The sequence below is a fragment of the Xiphophorus hellerii genome, chromosome 20 (assembly GCF_003331165.1).
Source record: "Xiphophorus hellerii strain 12219 chromosome 20, Xiphophorus_hellerii-4.1, whole genome shotgun sequence".
NCBI lineage: Eukaryota > Metazoa > Chordata > Actinopteri > Cyprinodontiformes > Poeciliidae > Xiphophorus > Xiphophorus hellerii.
Window position 1 is genome coordinate 6611383 of NC_045691.1, and position 20187 is coordinate 6631569.

General features: G+C 37.6%; 1 protein-coding gene and 1 long non-coding RNA gene across 2 annotated transcripts in view; one reads left to right on the forward strand and one right to left on the reverse strand.

Annotated features, from left to right (window-relative positions):
* The window catches only part of LOC116710870 (metabotropic glutamate receptor 4-like), a 178869-nt gene extending 161899 nt beyond the window's left edge, over window positions 1-16970 (reverse strand). Inside the window, 1 exon segment of the mRNA XM_032550153.1 lies at window positions 16863-16970. The gene's annotated coding sequence lies outside the window, so the exon portion shown is untranslated.
* LOC116710871 (uncharacterized) lies at window positions 15578-19504 on the forward strand. The gene is made up of 2 exons (XR_004337138.1): window positions 15578-16282; window positions 16867-19504. It is a non-coding gene; the product is annotated as an uncharacterized LOC116710871 (long non-coding RNA).
* The last annotated feature ends 683 nt before the right edge of the window (window positions 19505-20187 follow it).

The following is a 20187-nucleotide window of genomic DNA, read 5'->3' on the forward strand; positions in this document are numbered from 1 at the left end:
GCAGGTGGTGGAGGCCGTTCGTCGTGAAATGTGCGGTCAGTGTGTGGGCTGGACAGCTCTTTTCTTCACTCATTTTACCTGCCTCTCCATACCACAAAACCAGAACTAATAGCAGTATCTCTACTTTTCCTTTAACATTATACATTTATATCAATCCTTGACAGATCATCTCTTAATTATTTCATTGAATTATGATCATTTCACTTAGATCAGGCTTTGATTCAAGCTTAGTACAAAAGTTTGTAAATATTGCAGGTTGCAGTACAAAACTGAACATGCTTGCACTATAAAGTTTTAGAAGCAAACTTAAAGTGTGGGCCATCTTTTACCAATTAGCTTAACAAAAGATTGTTTTGAGGGGTTGTGTCGTTCCTGAAAATCTATTAAATACTGTTTAATGTATTTAAAGTAACTAGGACTCCACAATTTTAACTGGCAATCTTCATTTCAACACTATTGTTTGCAAATGAAGTTTCTACAGATGTGCAAAGAATTGCACACACAATTGAATACAAATGCTTGCCACACTTTTCAGAAATTCTATATGTAACATTTTTAAACTTTTTGTTGTATTCCTTGAAGCATCCGTTGTACATCAGGTGTTGGTTTGCGTCATAGCTTCCCAACCAAGTTCAAGTTTGTGGTTGTAACATGTAACAATATTAAACAGTTAAAATGGCTTGAATCCTTTTGCAAGACACTTTACATTTGCTGCATCTCAAACAAGTAAATCTACATATCAGAACTTCCTGACACATAACAAGCGGCAATAATGTGCACCTGTCTTAACTGCACAGACTATCTGAGGTCTTTACAAGTGTAATTGCTATGTGACGCTGAGAAAGACAACACAACAATGCAATCTCAAGCAGGATAATCTGAATTTAAAAAGGAGGAGACATTGTTAAATAAGAAAGATGTCTTCCAGAAGAGAATGGTTCCTCCCTGTCTGCATTCATGTCACAATCCTAACATCAGTTTACACTGCCATTCCTTCACAGGCTGCCTTGAGCACTGCAACAAGTCTTCGGGGGCAGAAGAGAGGGATGTCACTGACAATTTTGTAGCACATTAAGCTCAATTGCTAATGAGATTTTTTTTCTCTGTCTTCTTGATGCAAATACAACAAGTCATTTTCTGCAAGAAAAAATATTTCTAAAGAGACATAGCTCATGGCACCAAATAATATATCTAATGTGTTTTCTTGGGCAAAACTAAATCAGGTGAAAGATCATAAATTTTTTTTCTTTCAATTTTCACATTTTTCTCATTTGTAGCAATATTTTTGTTTTATGCAATAGAGTCTTAATGGGTTTGTGAGCATTAATTTGATGTTTACAGCATCTTCCCACAGAAGGATGTGGACTTCTCTATTGCCCACTAAACTGGGAGCATATAAAATAAATTAACAATGAATAAACCATAAAACCAAGGTGATGCTTTCTGCTCATTTCACAGTCATATATATGTACATAAATCTGCTTGGAGAATTGCTATATCTTGTTACCAATAATTAAACTGGAAATTTGTTTGATTTTTCAAAGTTCCTACAGCTCTACTGCCACTGTGATGAGAGTTAATATTTAACTAAAACTAAGCTGTTCCTGCTCAGAACAATAAACAAAGATCTGAATGCATTCAAAATGCATAAATGAGGGAGAGCGTGCAAATTCATGAACAGGTGTTATTAAATCAGTAAAAATCTGAAAGATATATTAGCTCAGTGAGAGATTGTAAAGATTTGCTGCTAATTTGTAAAAGTATGTCAGCAAAGAGCTTGAAAATTAGTACTCTGTATCCTGAATAACAGCTTTGAAAACAGATATTCAAAAGCAGTAAACGATTTTCAACAAAAGATGAAGCTTTTACTTCTTTACAAATACATTTTAATGACTGCAACACCTGAACAAAGGCATACGATCATTAACTTTTGTCTGGACTGGAAGCAGGCTGCATGCCAATGACTTCAAAAGAGCTACGGCTTTTTTGTGAGTCAGAAATGTATTGATCTGATGAGAACAACAGACACATACAGTTAAGCTCAAAATGATTAATATCCCTGGTTGATGTAGATTAAACATTATTTTAATTTAATTAAGAAGTTGGATTCTGAAAGCAAATGATAAAAACATTCTACCCATCCATTCATTGTCTATACCCATCTGTCCTTGCTAGGGGCTATCTCTGAGGTGGAGTACACCCCAGACAGGTCTACAGTCCATCACAGTATATTTTAATTATGTATGTTTTATTTTAAAAAATTGCATGTCGAAAACTCTGTGTGCTAATTACGTCTGTATGGAAAAAGCATTAGTCTGCACAAATTAATCATGAGCCAACAAAACATCTTTTGGAAATGCAACTAGGAGCTGAAACATCTTTTTTTTTTTTTTCAGATACACATTATCTTACTAAGTACAAATCAGCAAGACCAATATCTTTGAATCAGTTGTGACAAAACTGAGTCACAAAAAGGCATCATTAAAGATGTCATTAACTTAAACAACATGTGGTTGCACAAAATGTATATACCTTTGTTAAAACACAATTTATCTGTGATGAATAAATAAAAGCAAAATTAACCTCTTCATAACTTTAACATGACGTGTGTTCTGTACAATTAATCCTCATACTACTACTAGTAACAATAATAATAATAAAAGGCTTCTAGTCTTAGTGGTACACTCCTATCATCAATTTAGCAAATCTAATAAGCTATAAATAAAATTCACCTGCAGTTGTTGAATATATTTTAATTTCTAAAATGTTTGAGCTTGTTTATTCTATGGGCTTTTTCATACTTGTTTTTACATTATTAATAATATCAGTGTGATTTATGTTGCACAAAGCTTTGAGACTTTGTTTCTGTGAAAGGTACTTTATAAATACACTTTACTTAATTACTTTTATCTGAGAATAAAAATAATAAGAGGGAAAACATTTCTTTCACTCATGCTTATTGGTTGGGTGAGTCTTTTGAATCATAATGACAACAGAAACTATCCAAATAACCGTGATCAAATGTTTACACAGTCTGGTGCTTAATACTGTGTTTAACGTCTATGACTGCTTCTACTCAAAAAGAGCAAACACAGTTGTTTGATAATAAATAGCTTCATTCAATCACGACTCATGAGTGAAAGACTAGATTTTCTATTATTCATATATATTTTTAAAAGCCTTTGTGGCATTAGTGGCCTCTTTTTGCAGTATTTACAACTGGAAGTGGGCAGAGAGAGAAGAGGGGAAGACATGCAGCAAAGGTTTCAATGTCAGAAATTGAACCCTGGATGCCTACACTGACAACTCATAGCCTCCACATGTGAGGCACTTGCTGTACCACCACACCATTGGGCACAATATGTAAGCATATACATGGAAAAAATCTGCAATTTATTTTAGAAACAAGTTGTTTCCTCCACTTGCCTTTTTATTTACGGTGCACCTTTGTTGCCTGTGAAATACCAGGCAGGATTTAGAAGGTGTGGTCACTGAGGCGGTGAGAGCAGAAGCAGTTCTCTAGTGTTAAACTGGGAATAACATGCAGCGTCATCATCATCCTGCATTTACACGAGCCTGCAGCGATCCAGAGGTAGCAAAACAAATTCTACAGCCTGATGGCCTGAAATACTGAAATAAAATTTGAGGGTATGAAAAGGCTCTGTGACTAAAAAAGAAAACTAAAGGTTAATCGTAGAACTTCCTTTCTTGGTGAATCTTGTTGTTATGGAGATGGTTCTGAGCTATTTTAACATAAGAGGGTTAAAACCTGCTTGTTATGCCTATAGTAATTTGTGCCTTCTACCGGCAGAGATTCTTCAGGTAGTGATGTTTACTGAAAGAGCCAAGCTGGTTTATTGCTCCTAATGCCATAATTTACATCCCACCTTAATGGAACATAAGCTTCATATCTTCCCTTTTTAAACAATCAATGGAAATGGACATTTTAATCTTCCTGACCACACAGCAAGCTCCGCTTTGCTTATAATGGTTGTTGCTTTGCTTTGACTTGCAGTTGCATGAGTAGCTCTTTGTTGTTGTTTTTTTTAACTGTTTCCACAATCAATATTGTTTCCTTAGCATATTTTGGATTGACAATGGAACTTTTATAGCTGGTTCAACATTCTTCTTTTGTCTGTGATGAGCCTTTGTTTGAATTCAGGCTGTGATGCACTTTCATGGCACACAGTGTGACTCCTGAACCCTCTAACAGAATCTGAAACATCTGCCAAAAAATATTCATAGCGTGACATTGTAATAATAAAAACCATCACTATCTGAGCTACAGCATGAAATATTCATTCAGAATGTAATGGGGGCTTCACCTTACATTTGGAAGCCCAAGAAGACACAATTTAAAATTGTACCTGTTATACCTGTCTTCACACCAGAGGCCCTCATTAAGGTAGAAAAACACATTGATCAACCCTGCTTGTTCAAACTGAATTCATCCAAAAGAAGATTCACTGAAATTAAAAAAGAAAATATGGTCTAATCAACTGCAAAACAATTCTTAATGCAAAACTGTTGTCTGCAAAGTTTTATCTAGCTCAATCCCTTCAAAGCAATCTCAAATCAGAAAGTATTGCTTTGGCAGTTTTATAGCTTCTCAAGTCACAATTTCTACACAGTGAACCATAAACAGGTACCTGCCACTTCCTTTTTGGTCCTTTATTCCCTTAAGCAAAATAAATCTACATACCATATTTTTATTTCAGCATCTGTATCTCTGTTGGCAGCTTGTGACATTCAGTCATTTTCACTGGAGTACTCAAATCCAAGATGAAAGCTTTTTCCCTCCTTATGATTGTATGTCCTTTGAATTTTTTAAACATGTAGGATGATGACATGCAAAGAGTTCCTGGTGGGGGAAAACATACAGATATTGGACCTCATAACTTTCTCTTCCCAGCTTCCTTGTCCTTTCTCTGCTGGCATTAAGAAGCCTACAGGTCTTGCCTTTTAATGAAAGGTGTTCATCATCACCTTGTCAGCAACAGTGTGTGACTACCACAGGTTGACGCCACTTAGTCTCCCTACGGGGAGCTTGTGCTGTCAAGTAGAGTTTGCAGTTCTGCCATTTTAGCCTGACAGACAAACCAACCTGGACAGGACCAGAGAGTACGGCCTCTGAATGTACCCGCCAGTTGTCTTCCAACTAAAAACGTGAACTGGAGTCCTGAGCTGTCCCCCGTTTTGCTGTGGAAGCCACTCTGTGTTTACACCAACAGATAAATCTGAGGGTTCCTTTCACCGTCACTCATCGCCTACTACATTACATCACAATTCTTAAAAATCCACAAAAGGTCATTGTGGAAGAGATGCCTGGCTTCTGCTTGGCTTCATGAGTGAGTGCCTTTTGCTTTGCCCCAGTTCCTCTGCCTGGTTGAGCCCTGATCACAGGCATAAGGGGGGGTTACTGTAATGCCAACTGACATCCCGAGAAGTTGCAAGTGGTTAGAGGGCTGCATGGGCAAGCTGGGCAGAGGGTGTTGGTGGCAGAGAGGCAGAGGCTGTGGCTCGAAGGGGCCCTAAGAATCCTTCTAAAGAGCTCAGAGATGACCAGCCCGACGTCCATGGGGGTCGGGAGGAATGCTGACAAAGCTTCGGCAAGGCAGGAGGCCGGGAGGACAGAAGCAGTGAAAATGTGTACCAATTCCTGGAATGCTTCTAAATTCAACACATCCTGTGATCCATGCTGTGATTTAGACACACCACAATCTAATTGCCCTTACTTTAGATTCAGTGTAATTACAACCATTTTCTCTGAATAATTCACCAGAGGCAACAACTGAAATAGCATCCAGCTCTTTTGGTATTTTCTTCTTTGACTTGTCAACTGCAGCCTATTACATCATTTCAGTTTCTGTCAGCTTGGTGTAAGCGCTGACACTGAAACATCCTGCATTATAAACTTTTGACCTGCTACCACTCTCAGTGCTCTCACACTGCTCTCAATTCTGGGTTTGACCTTAAAGAGTTTGGCTAAACATGCTGAAACCATGCTGTGAGCTAGTGAAGCCTCTGTTTCTTTGGACAATAATTTACTCAGTCCTCAGGAAGCTTTATTATGCTCACTATATTCAATGAGTCCTTCTGACTTCCAGTTGTGTGCCATATTTCATCTCTGCTCTGACGAATGAGTTTCCCGACAGTGAACATGAGGAATGCAAAAAGACTCAATGGGCACGTCTGGAGGGGGGCGGCTTACCCACAGAAGATCTCAGCAGTGGCGATGAATGCATCAGAAAACACTGCTGTAGGCAAGCATAAGTCAACAGCGCCTAATGTGAGCCCTTGGTATGCACAATGTTAAATAGATTGTGAAAATGCTCTTTTCATGACTAAGATGGAGCTTTTCATTAATCTCAAAACTGAACCTGCCTCCGCAAAACAACGAGGATCCCTCGCAGGGAAGACAAAACACCCACGCTAGACTAAAGGGATCTCAGAAGAGCTCTCATCTAGCCCATGGGTTCTCTCTCCATGCATCTACCCCCTTTAGCAGTGCGTGCATTTGTGATTTGCATGTTTGTCATCACATGAAATGAGTTCAACATGTAGCATGTTGTAATAATTGTTTTCAGTCTGAGCATGAATGATTTTTCTTGTACTGACCTGTAACTGTGCATGCGTGCCTCTCTGTAGCATCTACATATGGTTTTTTAGCTCTACATGCAAAGAGTAAGTGGATGGGTCAAGACAGAGATTCACACAACTCAATAAATAATATTCTGTCTTTAGAGTGTACAAATGCCACAGTTAGTTGGAGATGTGGTGCTTTCATTTTAATTTTTGGAACGCCTTGTTAATGTTAGCCACGTGCTGAAGATTGAAAGACCACGGTTCAGAAAACATTCTCGTGTACCTAGAGATAAGTCTGATAAAGCTACCTATTTGGTAAGATGACAAAAATACAACTGCTGTACATTATTTTAACACGTTTGTTCCTTCACTTTTCTCCAAGGTTGTTTGTTTTCACACTATGGAAGCTGAAAGAACGCTTGAAGTAGAATGCATGTGCGGGTGACATGTTCAAATTCATTTACAGACACAATCACAAAACAGAATTGCAGTTTACAAGTTCCAGCTGAGTAAGATCATCCCTTAAATTGAATCCCGCCAGTTTGCCTTTGTGGGGCTGCTTGCACATCTGCGCCGGTGATTACAAGTTTTACTTTCATACACAGGTGCCACTGATAGCTCTAAACGGCGAAGTGCAAATTCAAAATGAAGCAGGTTCCATATGTCAAAGTGTCATCCCGTCATGCTCTGTTAAAAGGGTGGCAGAGACAGTTTAATCAGCCGTTGCAAAGTTAAATGAATCACCACAGGCCATCAGAGGATTCAGGCTTCGCCTTAGTGCCCAGAGATGCTAATTTTAGGGTATATCAGCCTTATAACCGCCATAGAGCCCCGTCTACGTGCTGTCAATTCTCCCAAACTTGCAACACACTAATCTCATCAGAGCAACCCCAGCAATCTATTTCTGAGCCAAGGCATTTTTTTGAGTCAAACGCCTTCCTTCCAGCCAGCAGAGTGTATGAGAACCTGTGCTGTCCCCATGTAAAAGCCCAGGGTTCCATTTGCAATGCACATGTCTGAGTCAATAATTGCAGCTACTTTATCAACACCCATGTTGAAAAGTGATGGCTGCGAAGTGATCTCGATTTCTACAGCAGGAGTCCAGAAAACAACCTAAAATCCACATCTACCTCCATCAGACCTGTGTTTTTTTTTCATGGGTTTTTGGAAAATGATGCTAAAAGCCGTGCATCAGCACAGCTTTATCGCTAATTGCAATTAACCATCTGAACTGAAATCCACTCAATAAGCAGGTTGCTTAATGGCCAGTCTCAAGTTAAGCTCAAAAGTGGAAGAATAACAAAGATATTTTTCCATTATACCAAAAAAAACAAATTGGTGCACATATTTTACTGCACGAGCCTCCCTGACATCGCTGTGCGCAGAAGGTGCCTTCATCACAAATCCTCGAGGGACACTGCCACTTGAGAAGTAGATTACTCATGAAAACAATAACTAGAATAAAAGCAGCATTTTAACCACATATCATGGGATTTTTGTGAAATAGTTACTGTATTATAATAGCCAATTATAATACAGAGTGAAAACTGACATTTTTCATGCTATGTTGGAGCATATAGCTTTAATGATCTTAGGCTGAGTCATTTCCATCCTTGGGATGAAGTGTGCTGGAGGGGTGAAGAGAAATGTCATTAAAATATTGGATGTTTTAATGACATTGCTGAAACACACAACTCTGGTTGCAACCTTAGCAGTACAGTTAACATTTTTCTGAACTGTATGTCTCAATGACATTTCAGAAAAATATGATCACAACAGATCAGTTCACAAAACTCATCTGTCAATAATGGCAAGTGTTTACAAATAAACATTATACTTACAATACTAAACTTTTTTAAGTATTTTGCTGCATTTTTTTTCTTTTAGCACTTTCCACTCAAACTTCCATTTCCAATTCAAAGATGAAGGCATATTTATAAATATTTGCACTCAGTGAATGGGCTAACTATTAGCAATATAATTGAGTAACACTGCCTTTATATGCATTCAAACACTAAAGCTTTTGTTGACAAGTACAGGTTGCACTGTACTTGTCAAAATATTTTATGTCATCAAAATTAAAAATGAAGAGTTGGTGAAAAAGCCTTCAAACATGTCCAGTCTGTATTCAGAGCTCAGAAAGTGTTGAAGGTTTTTCTTTAGCTTGAAAATTGGAAGTTCTGAGGTCAGAATGTGAATGTAATACAAATTTAAAAGCTGAAGGCGACTTTTAATTCAGCATTACTTCAGTCAGTCCTTGCAATTTCATAAAGGTGCATCTAAAACATTTTAATATCATAAAAAAGTTCAAAATTTGTTGCCCCTCATTTTAGAAAGTGATCCCAGATATTATACAGATTCATTACACTTACAAAATACCTCAAGCTTTTATTTCTTGTTATTGCAAACGTTTGATAGCAATTGTTGCTGCTTAGGGTGTCTAAACTATACATACGGTTTTGGGGATAATCGCTTTTTCACGCAGCAAAACCATGTAGATTTGTGATTTTAAGTCCCTTCTTTGAAAACTTTATTTTATGATTACTGGTACTTGTGTTGTCTTTGACTAATATTTAAATTTGAAACACGTAAGTTTGACAAACATGCAAAAAATCAGGAAGGTTGCAAACACTTTTTTACACCACTGTACACTCCATCTGCCAGGAATAAATCACATTTATAGCATTTTTTTCTCCCAACTTCACAGGAAACAATGTATATGATGGAGGACTTTCTAATGAGTGCTGTTACCTTATACTAAATTAAAATGCCAATGACAAGAAATATAATTCAAGAACAGAAAGAAAAAGTTTTACTTCATATATTAAGCTATAAACCTATTTGTTATATTTGAAAAGCACAGTTCATTTGTAAGCACTGCATATATCTACTGGTCTTTTGAAAAATGTTCCCAGATCATTTTTTTTATGTTTTATGTCAATAAGTATATGTTGTTTTGGGGTTGTTTTTTTTTCTAAAGCTGTGCCCTTAATTTACTGCTCTCCCCCCAAACACATGTAAATAAATAAATAAAAACATATAGCACATATCCTAGATAAATTACTATCAGCAGAAAATCTGGTGTTTTTTGACCTTCAGTGGGTTAAGGTCTCCTCAGCTACAAGAATATCGACATTTACTCTCACTGTTGGGTGAAAATAGAGAAACAACCAAGCAACAAAACAGTGAAATACTCCCTTTCGACCTGATGTTAAGTTACTAGCGGAGCAAACTGGAACTCTAGTTGTAACAAAAGAGATATGATAAATAAGTGGGAACAGTATGTATCACTATTATTACAAAGAACTGAGGAAAAATGATAGGGTGCATTTAAAGATGATTATTTCAGAGGAGCTTTTGATTCAAAATGAGCTCGAACAGAACATGCAGAGTGCACTTCAAATTACACAGTTCTCACCCACATTCAGAGGTGGAAAGCACCACCCATCCATCCGTCTTTCTGTCTATGGTTACACATATGGTTCTTGAACAAGGAGTATGTGTTGGCTTCTTTTCTATTATTTCATTATGCAAATGCATCACAGGGGAAACACTGAAATCAGCAAACATTACAAAACCGTGCAGGAATAGCAGGAAAAGAAATTACAGGTGATAGTTTGGGAAAATAGGATGCAACAGCTAAAGGTAATATCACCAGTGACACATCTCTCATTCTCAGCCAAGCCTCTCATCTCTGGCATCATTGTGAATGTCATTCTTTTGGTAGAAAAGGAAGAAGACTGAAATAGGCTTAGCACAAAAGTCTGCAGCCGCTTTGTTTGTTGCAGCCATAATTTTGTGTAAAGAAAAGACTAAATTTGTTTGTTGCTCATTAATATACAACCTTTAGTTCTGTGGATGACTCCATGTGTTTATGTCATGAGATTTATTTGTTTAAACATGGAAATAGAAAAAAAGCAGAGAAAATGGGTGGTCTGGAGGCTTCAACAAAGAGAATGAAGCAAGACTAAGGTTAACAATGAAAAGTAACATATAGATGCTTTTCAGTCTTGTTCGTTGTTATATGTTGGAACCCTGTAATTAAAACAACAATCAAATGAAAACCTCCAGTAATGTTTTAATGTGTTTCAGATAGTGAAAATATGTCACATGGAGAATAATTCCTGAAACTGTAGTTTCAAATATTTGAGAGATTTAATTTTTTTTTTTTTTGTCCAACAAAGACACACTCACAATGGAAAATGGGCTGGGGAAAAGACCTGTAAGGATTAATTACATGAGGAAACTGAAGCACAGTTTAACATCAGAATGTATAAAAGCCATTATTTCACAGAGCAAAGTGTGTCATTATCCCTTCACAGTGGTGAGATACCTATAGTTTTTGCAGGGTATGCTTGAGGCAAGATTCATTAATCTGGCAAAGTGAGAATAAAAGAAAAATTGAGATTTCTTGCATGCTATTACTGCTGTGAATACCAACACTGCATATTATCTAGCTTTTCATCATGTTTTGATCCCGGAATGACACCAAAGTGCTCACACTACAATAACAAAATCTCTGTTTTTCCATGCACATTCACATTCACACCACAGAACAATCTTGAGTCACCAATTAATCCGGCATCCAGTCTGACATTTGAACCCTTTCTGCATGTTAACTACTAAGCTGCCACATTGTTTTTGGAATCCATGTCTAAAATAGGCAGTCCATTTATTTATTTATTTTACAAAATATTATATCTAAGAGAGTGAATAAAGCTTTTTAAAAGGGTTTAAATTTGGAATGACAAAAGAAAAACGGAGGGAAAAAAATACTCAATCTGAAAACAGTGCAAAATATATACCCTTCTGGTATCAACAGTCTCTTTAAAAAAAATCTTGTATTTGAGCTGTGCTGCCACTGTTTCATCATGCATAGTTCAGAAGTATTAAATAAATAACAGAATACACACGAACAGTTGTCCCTCAGATGGATTTACTACCTACGTACCCCACCTCTCGCCAGACCACCAGAAATGTCTGGCTCCCTGCCATAATTCACTGATGCAGTAATTAGTGCAAAAAAAAAAAAAAAGCCTAGAAAAAGAACTACTAAGTCCACTGTACAGTACATGGATGTACTTTTAGTAATCTTTTAATTCTGTATTAAAAATACTCCTTTACATTCCTTATGTAGCATTCAAAGAAAATTAAATTGTGGATTTGCTGTAAACCATAATCGTCTAAATTACCAGAAATACACATATGAAATATATCAGTCTATATCTATAAATCTATGCAATATAAGTTTTTACAACTGAATTACCTAATAAAAAAACTTAGAATTATTACTTTTTTAGGCACATGTGTATAAGCAGACATAAATGTTAAACTTTATATTTCCTCATACAGTCCAGTATGATAGACCACCAGAAACGGAGACGTTTCCATTTACTGTCCCTCCGTTTCATCTTCCCCTGCTGCAGAGTTTGTAGAGTTTCCGGCATGATGTTTCCTTGTAGCTCCCTCACAGGAGGAAAAGTGAGCATGTTCCACTCATTTCCAGCAAATCTAGACCTGTGGGCAATGAATGCAGCTACCTATTGCACCATTTTTTGAAAATGCGGTTGTAGCAGTGATCTTGGCTGTCCTTTTTACTCAAAATGCAGTATTTTTCTTGCACCATTGTGGCCCGCTGAGGCCACTTACACTGGAAAAAGTACAATTGAAAGTGATATCCATTTCTACTCTGTGATGGGGGCTACTGCTGCCTGTATATGTGAATAACATTGGTGCAAAGAGTGGTACCTCTTTTGGCAAAAAATTTTAATAAATAAATAAAAATCCTCAGACAGATTTTCATAAAATATTGACGCAAAAAAAAAACAAGTATATGCCTTTACTTTTTATTTGCTTTTTGCAGGCTGTTGGTGCAGTGCAGGAATTTCAAAGTTGAATCATTCGTTTCATCACAGGTAGTAGAAGGTAACAAAGTTTATTTAGCTATGTATGGCACTAAAATAGAAGGCACTAAAAGAAAGATACATTTGTAAAGATATTTTAAATTTATTGTACTTGATAGTTAAAAAAAATGCACCTTCACTTGCAAAAGTGTGCAATTTCTCTTCAAGATTGTTCAAAAATCAAAAGAATAGATACTATTTGATTGGAAAAAGACCTTTGTTGTAAACTGACAGTCAAAATGTAATTGTTTCGATGCGTTCTTCATTGACACAGCTGCATTAAAGAGCAACTTTTTACTTAAATCACACATATTTGTTGATTTCAGTAAATATTCAACTAATCATCACAGGATTTGATTGGGATTAAAAATCAAAAAGTTAAATGAAAATGAAATGTATCTCAGGTCTACTTTTTTTCTTTCTGTCTGTGATGGTTAGAGAATTATTCAGGAAATTCCTAATAACAGAGGAAATGAGAAACAGAAGTGTCCCTGTGAATAAAACTGCATATCAAGTAGTTCAAGCCAATACTTCAACCTCCAGCAGCTCCAGCTGTATAAATAATAACCAGCTATTAGTCACAGGGACAAAATCAGCATGAGAAATTACAAGTTAATACCAGTGCCTTCCAAAAAGGAGTCATACTCCTTGAAATATTTCAGATTTTACCATGTTACAACCACAGACTTGAATGAATATTATTGGATTTAATATGATAGACCTGCAGAGCGTAATGCATAATTGCGAAGTGGAATGAAAAGAAACTAGTCATCGATTTTTTTACTCAGTAAAACTCTCGAAATTGCAATGTCCTTTTGCATTCAGCCATTTTAAAGTTCACCTATAAATGAAATCCCGTACCCACCGATTGCATTCAGAAGTCACCTAATGAATAAATAGTCCACTTGTGTGTAATTTCATCACAGTATAACAGCAGATATTGTATCTATTAGAGATAAACAACATCAGTGAACACTACAGTATCATGAAGACTGATGAATACAACAGATATTTAAGAGAAAGGGTTTTGGAAAAGTTTAAATCAGGGTTGAGTTAGAAAACAATATCCAAATTTTACTCAGGGCAACGAAATACCACACATTTCAGATTTTCATTTACTAAAATACCTGAAAATTTTGTTTTCCTTGCCATAAAAAATGTAGCTATAGCATGACACACAGCGAAATAATTCAAAGGGTATGAATACTTCTGCAAGCCATGGTTGTTAATTATTTTAAATAATACTTACAGTTTTTATGTACTCTTACTTGGCTAATTTACAATTCCTGTGTAATTGGCAGTTTATTTGGCCTTTATTATGGCCTTAAAAGTAGAAAATACTTTGAATCTGCAATGGTGTTGAGGTTCTATAAAAGAGGAGATGCAAGATCATCATTTGTTTGTTAAAGTAGATATTGCACTTCCTCAATAGCTTACACTTTGCAGGAGAAAACAAAACAATTGAGAAATAAAAAGAGTTTGAGAGTGGGTTTCTGTGTTTACAACAATGAACAATTGCGGATTCAATAATGATGCACCAATGCGTTTTTTAGGTAAACCTCAATGGTTATTTCATGGTAGTTCGGTGTGGATGTCTGAGAATGAACTGACTGAGAAAAACACTGAATCTACATAAGGGAACATTGTAAGAACTTTGGGAGAGGTGTATTTTTAAGGGATGGCAGAAGGTAAAATGGTTTCAAACCCTTGTGTAAGATAATGTGCATAATCCACTGCAAGGATGTTAAGTGCACTCATTTCACACTCCATTTCACACAATGCCGCTTCAGGAAGAATCTGTGTTTGTGATGACTCAGGAAACACACAACATACCTCGTTTGCATCTTTTTTTCATCAATGTTAATAATTTTTATTATTTTGACGTTAATATGGAATAAATGACTTAATATAAATACAATAAGAACTAAAACTATGGTTATGTGGGAGGATCTGTCTGATCAGTGGAGGCCAAATAACAAACACTGCATTCATAATTGACGTTAAGCTGCTAAATGATAGTTTATTTTGTACCTGTTGCTTTTTCACATTTAGATCCTTATACAACAGGGAAAGTAGAACAAGAGAAAATACTGTCTGCTTATGTGATATCTTGTTACGAGGAGAAAAAAATTCCATTAACCCAAGATAGAGTTCATTTCCCCGAATACAAACTACTCATTATCATAAGAAATAAATAGGTTTTCAGTACATGTCCCTGTAAAGACTGTAACCATGCAAAATAATAAAAACAGATAGACAGGTTTAGGGAAACAAAATCACTGGCATCTGCCAGTCTAAAAAAGAGTAACCATTTCTAAGGCTTTAGGACTTCATCAGACCGTAAACATCAGCCACGTCCCCCACGTCGCCTGTCTTTACTGTATGGAACGCTTGGAAAACCTCCCTCGGTGAGCAGATGGCATCTGCCAGGAGGAGGATGAAGCTGGAACCTGGGCTCCACGGTCTGTGCACACATTTTGCCCCACAAGCTTTCGTAAAAGGGGAACAACGCAGATCCGTGGGGAATTTGACCACAGGTCTGTTTTGGGACGCAGTGCACATGTTTGTTTGTTGTAGCCTGTCTGAAAGATCTGTGAAGCAGCTAGAGTAAAATCTTCGACTGCTTGGGAGTCTGTCTGAAAAGCAGGATCAAACATCCCTATTTCTCCTAAAGAGATTTCACACACTTTGATCATCATAGTTTCTGTGAAATGAGTGCAACATGTTCATTATTTGACCTTTTTGCCAGTGAAATGCAGAGAAGTCTGCATTTTTCAGGCTTGCTAATCCACAGTGTGCTGCTTGAGTCCTCCTGTATTATTAAACAGAGAATGAGGCTGTGCTACAGTATCTCTTCATAGCTTCTTACATTCTAGCACATGACATATTAAAGATAACTTCCCATCAGGCAAAGCAGAGGCCTTATTTGCTGAGTCTGCACTTGCTAAACTAACTCAGAGGACAAGATAAGCAAAGCAAAGCTTGGCAAAGTAAATCTAAGGCTGGTTGAAAAGCCTCCCTGCCAACTACACAATCTACACCCAAAATATTCCCCTCAATCTCTCTCTGGGGGAGATTTCGTTGCACGCTTTGTTGCTAAAGCCAGGTAGGCTATCAGTCACTCAAGAACACACCAACAAGAAAAACCCAACACAAGACAGAAAATCCACCTCATGGGACCTCAAAGCCTGGATGAGGCCAAATTAAAAGCCCTTTTCTGCTGAGTCTCACTTTTGAGATAATTATGCATTGATATGAAGAGCATTTCCCTCCTCGCCTGTAAGTTCTGAGGGAATGCATACAATAGCATATTTGGCTGTAATCATAGCAGCACCCCACCATGAATTGAACCTGGGGGAGCGCTACAGCACAAAGCTAATCTGTGGCACAGCAAAAAGGCCCTTGGGAGCACCTCAAAATGGAAACTAGTATTAAAACCAGGGTTTCTTTATGTGTCAGGTATTTACTCATTTTATGAACCCTGACAACTGAACTCTAGCCCTTGGTTACATGCCTTTAGACAAGCATAGAGGGTGCAAATTCGGTATAAAATACATCACTGTCAACAGAACAAGCCCATTAAAGTTAGCTCTGGGTTGCAGCTTCAGCAATGCCTTGTGTTCGGCTTGTATTAATAAGAGGTTACACATCTGCACATCTCCGGTGATTGGCAACCCTTCACCACCTCCAGCGCACTCTCAGAGAATACCACCGAAGCACTATAGGGTGCCCCACCACCCACAACCCCTCTCCTGGATTCAACTTGTTCTTGAGGCTGACAGGGGGGACCCGAGGTGAGAGATGGGGGATGAGATGAGATCAGATCTTGGGGGTGATGCTGAGGAAGCGGCTGTTTGCGCCCTTTCAGATTCAAACAGGATTGGTTCATGCACAAAGAGAAGATACATCCACGGTTAATCAGGTCGTTCAGAACTGTAACTATAATTATATGAAAACCCCGCGGCTGCAGCAGTTTCCACGTTGAGTCATTCTTTTATCATATTTTGTGAGACTTCAGGCGCCTCTGCAGCGCAGCGAGGCACAGAGCTCCACGCATAACGCTGCGCCTTAGCACGCTAAAGAAAAAAAAGAGAAAAAATCAATACACTTACAGTTCAGGGCGTTGCACTGCTTTCAAATCCAATGCGCGGGTTTACTTTGCACAACTGATCTAAATCTGTTAGCTGTTAATCACTTAAAGACGCATTCAAATGTTTTAGGTGGTTCGCACATTGTCATGTAACCCAAACGACCAGAAATGCGCACATCAAACATCTGCTTTGACAGTTAGGTAGATGGAAGTCACGATGCTTTCTAAACATTTGATTACAATAAATAATGTTTGTTGTTTGTTTGTATTTTCTCTGTACTTACCCAGCTCTCCTGCCCACGGGGAATCTACATGGAGTGACCCATATCCAAGGAAAAAACGTTCATTTTTCTGCTGGAATATTAGGAGAATAGAAGGTTTCCTGAAAAACTACGGTTGTGCTTTCAGTGAAAAAACACTGTAACTCAATAGTATCCAGCGGGAATCCAAACGCATTTCGAGGCTGCGTCGGTCTCCGGAATTCATTGCGAGCGCTGTCCACGAAAAAGTGGTGCTGAAAACTCCTCAAGTCCCAACTTCAGGCTTTGTTCGAGTGAGGGGGAAAAGGCAGGTCCGGTGGAGCTACTCCCCAACGCTTTTCCAGCGAAAAGGGCATCCGATTTTTTCAACAGGATGAAACAGGAGAGGAGCGCATATCCGACACCCCAGGCGAGAGCATGCACTCTCCAACTGATAGACTGAAGACTGTGTGCGCTCCGTGCACTGGATGTGATTGATGTTAAATGCAACCCCAACCTACCGCCTTCATCAGGGGAGGAAACACAGCATCGCTGAATGGGAGAAACGTTTGAATGACAAACTGCAGCATATCAACAGCACTTTGCCGACGTTTTAATCAGTAGCTGACATGCAAAAATATTAATTTTGACATTGAGTTCAGCACCTCGTTTCTTCTCCATGAGCGCTGCTGGACCTCACTGTGAGGGCTTGCATCTGCCAGTGTCTATAGATCAGTTGAAACCATGTAAACTATTTGCAAAAGTGTAGCTACATGACATCTCACGTGATCACGTTGAAGCAAAATGCATCCAAACTCATAATTAACACGCTGCATAGGATAAACTGTAATGAATTCAATTTTTAAGCTCCTAATGAAACAGGACTAGTTTTATTGTTTCCACTATGACAGTTGTGGCTCGTCGCGCACGTTACAGGTGTTGCCGCAGCCTATGCAGTAGTGTCGAGTCTCAAAGCGGTTGGGATGCTGTGCGTAAACCATGACGAACGTATCAAGTCCCATCACTGAGTGCGAAAACTCAATCTGGACACTAGTAGGTTTGTGTTTTGTAAGTGTGCGTGTGGGATGCCACACTCTACAGCCTGCTTGTGAAATTATGTCCGACGGCATGCCTCTGTGTGTCCAATATTATTCTGGGGAAAACAGAAGAAAAAAAGATAAATTACTTTTTGATCAAGCGTGGCTAAAAACTACTTAATGTTATTACCTGATTGCAGTTACAGTATGTCGTAGTTTGGTGGACAAAAGCAAAAACAAAAGACGTTCTTGTCTTTTTTTTTCTTAAATATTGGCTTCTATACAGGACTGTTTCAAGCTTGCATGACGTTATTTGATGGCCCACTACCTGCAAAGCATTCCACCACGGTTCTTAAGAAAACTTAGGATATTTAGTCCTTTAAGTGGGACAAAATATTTGAATATCTGAAAATATTGCTGTTTGTGTACCAAACATGATGTGTGATTACCTAGAAAAAAATGTAGAGGGTAATCATAGGTAATCATGGCTATAAGGTTTACTTGAAGTTTTGTGGAAAATATAAAAATCTCGCCTGTCTCAAGAGAACTTATATTTCACACAGATACTGGAGTACTTCAAATAAACAAACAAAAAAGACCAGTGAGCTCCAGCTCCATTCTTCAATGTTGAACCACTTTGTTAAGCATTGTTTCAGAATCCTGATTTGGGGGAAGTTTAATGTTTTGTTCACAGAAAAATGGGGGAAAAAAGGCTATCAGAAAAATTAAGAAATACTTGATTTAATAGGGATGCATGATATATTGGCACCAACATTGGTATCAGCTGATATTAGGAATTTTTTAACATATCGATATCGGTCTAATAAATAAAACTGGGCTGATATGAACAACCAATATTTATTTTTATCTGTTTCTGATGGGTTTTTCTGCCAAAGGTGCCAAAACCGCAGTGAAATATATATAATATCGGTAAATATTGATTATTGGCCATAACAGTAATATTAATATTGGATATTGATTTCAGGCCAAACGTTGTATTGGTGCATCCCTAAGGATTTACATAGCACTTATAAATGCAGTTCTCATTGGTCAAAGTGTTGAGCATCATATCCAGAACAAATAAACAAGAACAAAAACTGAAAAAGAAATAAGCTACAAGAAAAATTCGAACTAAAGTTGAAATCATACACCCACAAGCAGCATGTATACCAGGCACATGAAACAAACACAATAATTTAGTGAGAAATATGTGTAGGCTTGGAAAGCCAAACTAACAAAACAAAAATTTTAACACAGACTTAAGGTTGAGGATGAAAGTAGGTAGAAAAAGGGTCTGACCAACATGAAGTAACAACTGAAAGACTCTTTTGTGCTTGAGACATGATTTAGTCACACGGAGGTCAAGTTTGTTGATTTGAACACTCTGATACAAAGTGTTAAAGATATTTAAAGGGAGAGTAATGCAAAATTATTCAATCAACATGTTTTCCAAAGAGCTTGTTTTGCAGATTAAAAGCACATTTATAAAAAACTATCTTTAAGCAGACAATAAACAACATTTTAATTACATTGACATTTCTGCACTAAGGTTTTCTTCTACTAGTCTGATGTAATATTGTAATCATGTGTTTTCATTAGCTGTAAGAGTAAAAACATAATTAATGGCAATAAAGGCTTGGAAACATCTAACTATGTGTGCAATGTGTAATGAATCTATAATGTGTTTCACTTAATGAATTAAGTTACTGAAATTAATGAACTTTTCAGTAATGTTACAATTTAGTGAGTGTAACTGTATACAAAGGCCAAAAAGCCATCCATCCATTCATTTTCCGTATCGGCTTGTCCTTGCAGGGTTGTGAATTTTATAGTAGACAGGGAGCCAATGCAGAGGTCACGAGTGATGAGCTCATACAGAAATCATAAAATACTATCTATTGATTGTGAGATGCTAAAAAGGATTTAAGTTTTGTGATTATTCTTAGCTGATGGTTGCTATTTTGGTGAAATGCTGATCTAAAGTAGTGGTTCCCAAAGTGTGGGGCTCGCCCCCTTTGGGGGGATGGAGGGAGGAGCAGCAGTGCCATTGCAGGGGGGACGCGGGAAGCGGTATGGATGAATGAAAAAAAAAACACTTACACAAAAGTGTTTCACTGTAAAGATGGTTTGTAGTGTGTTTTGTTGCAACCTGAACTGTGAAATAAACTTCAGTGGAGTTTGAAAACAAAATATGTGTATAGGTTTATGTCTGGTTGAACGATGTGTGTGCCCACTGCCCAGTTGATTTTTTTTTTTCTTTTTTGGGGGGGATTTTATTGTAATCCATAAGGGGGCCCAGAAAATCTTTGGGAACCACTGGGGGCCCCAGAAGA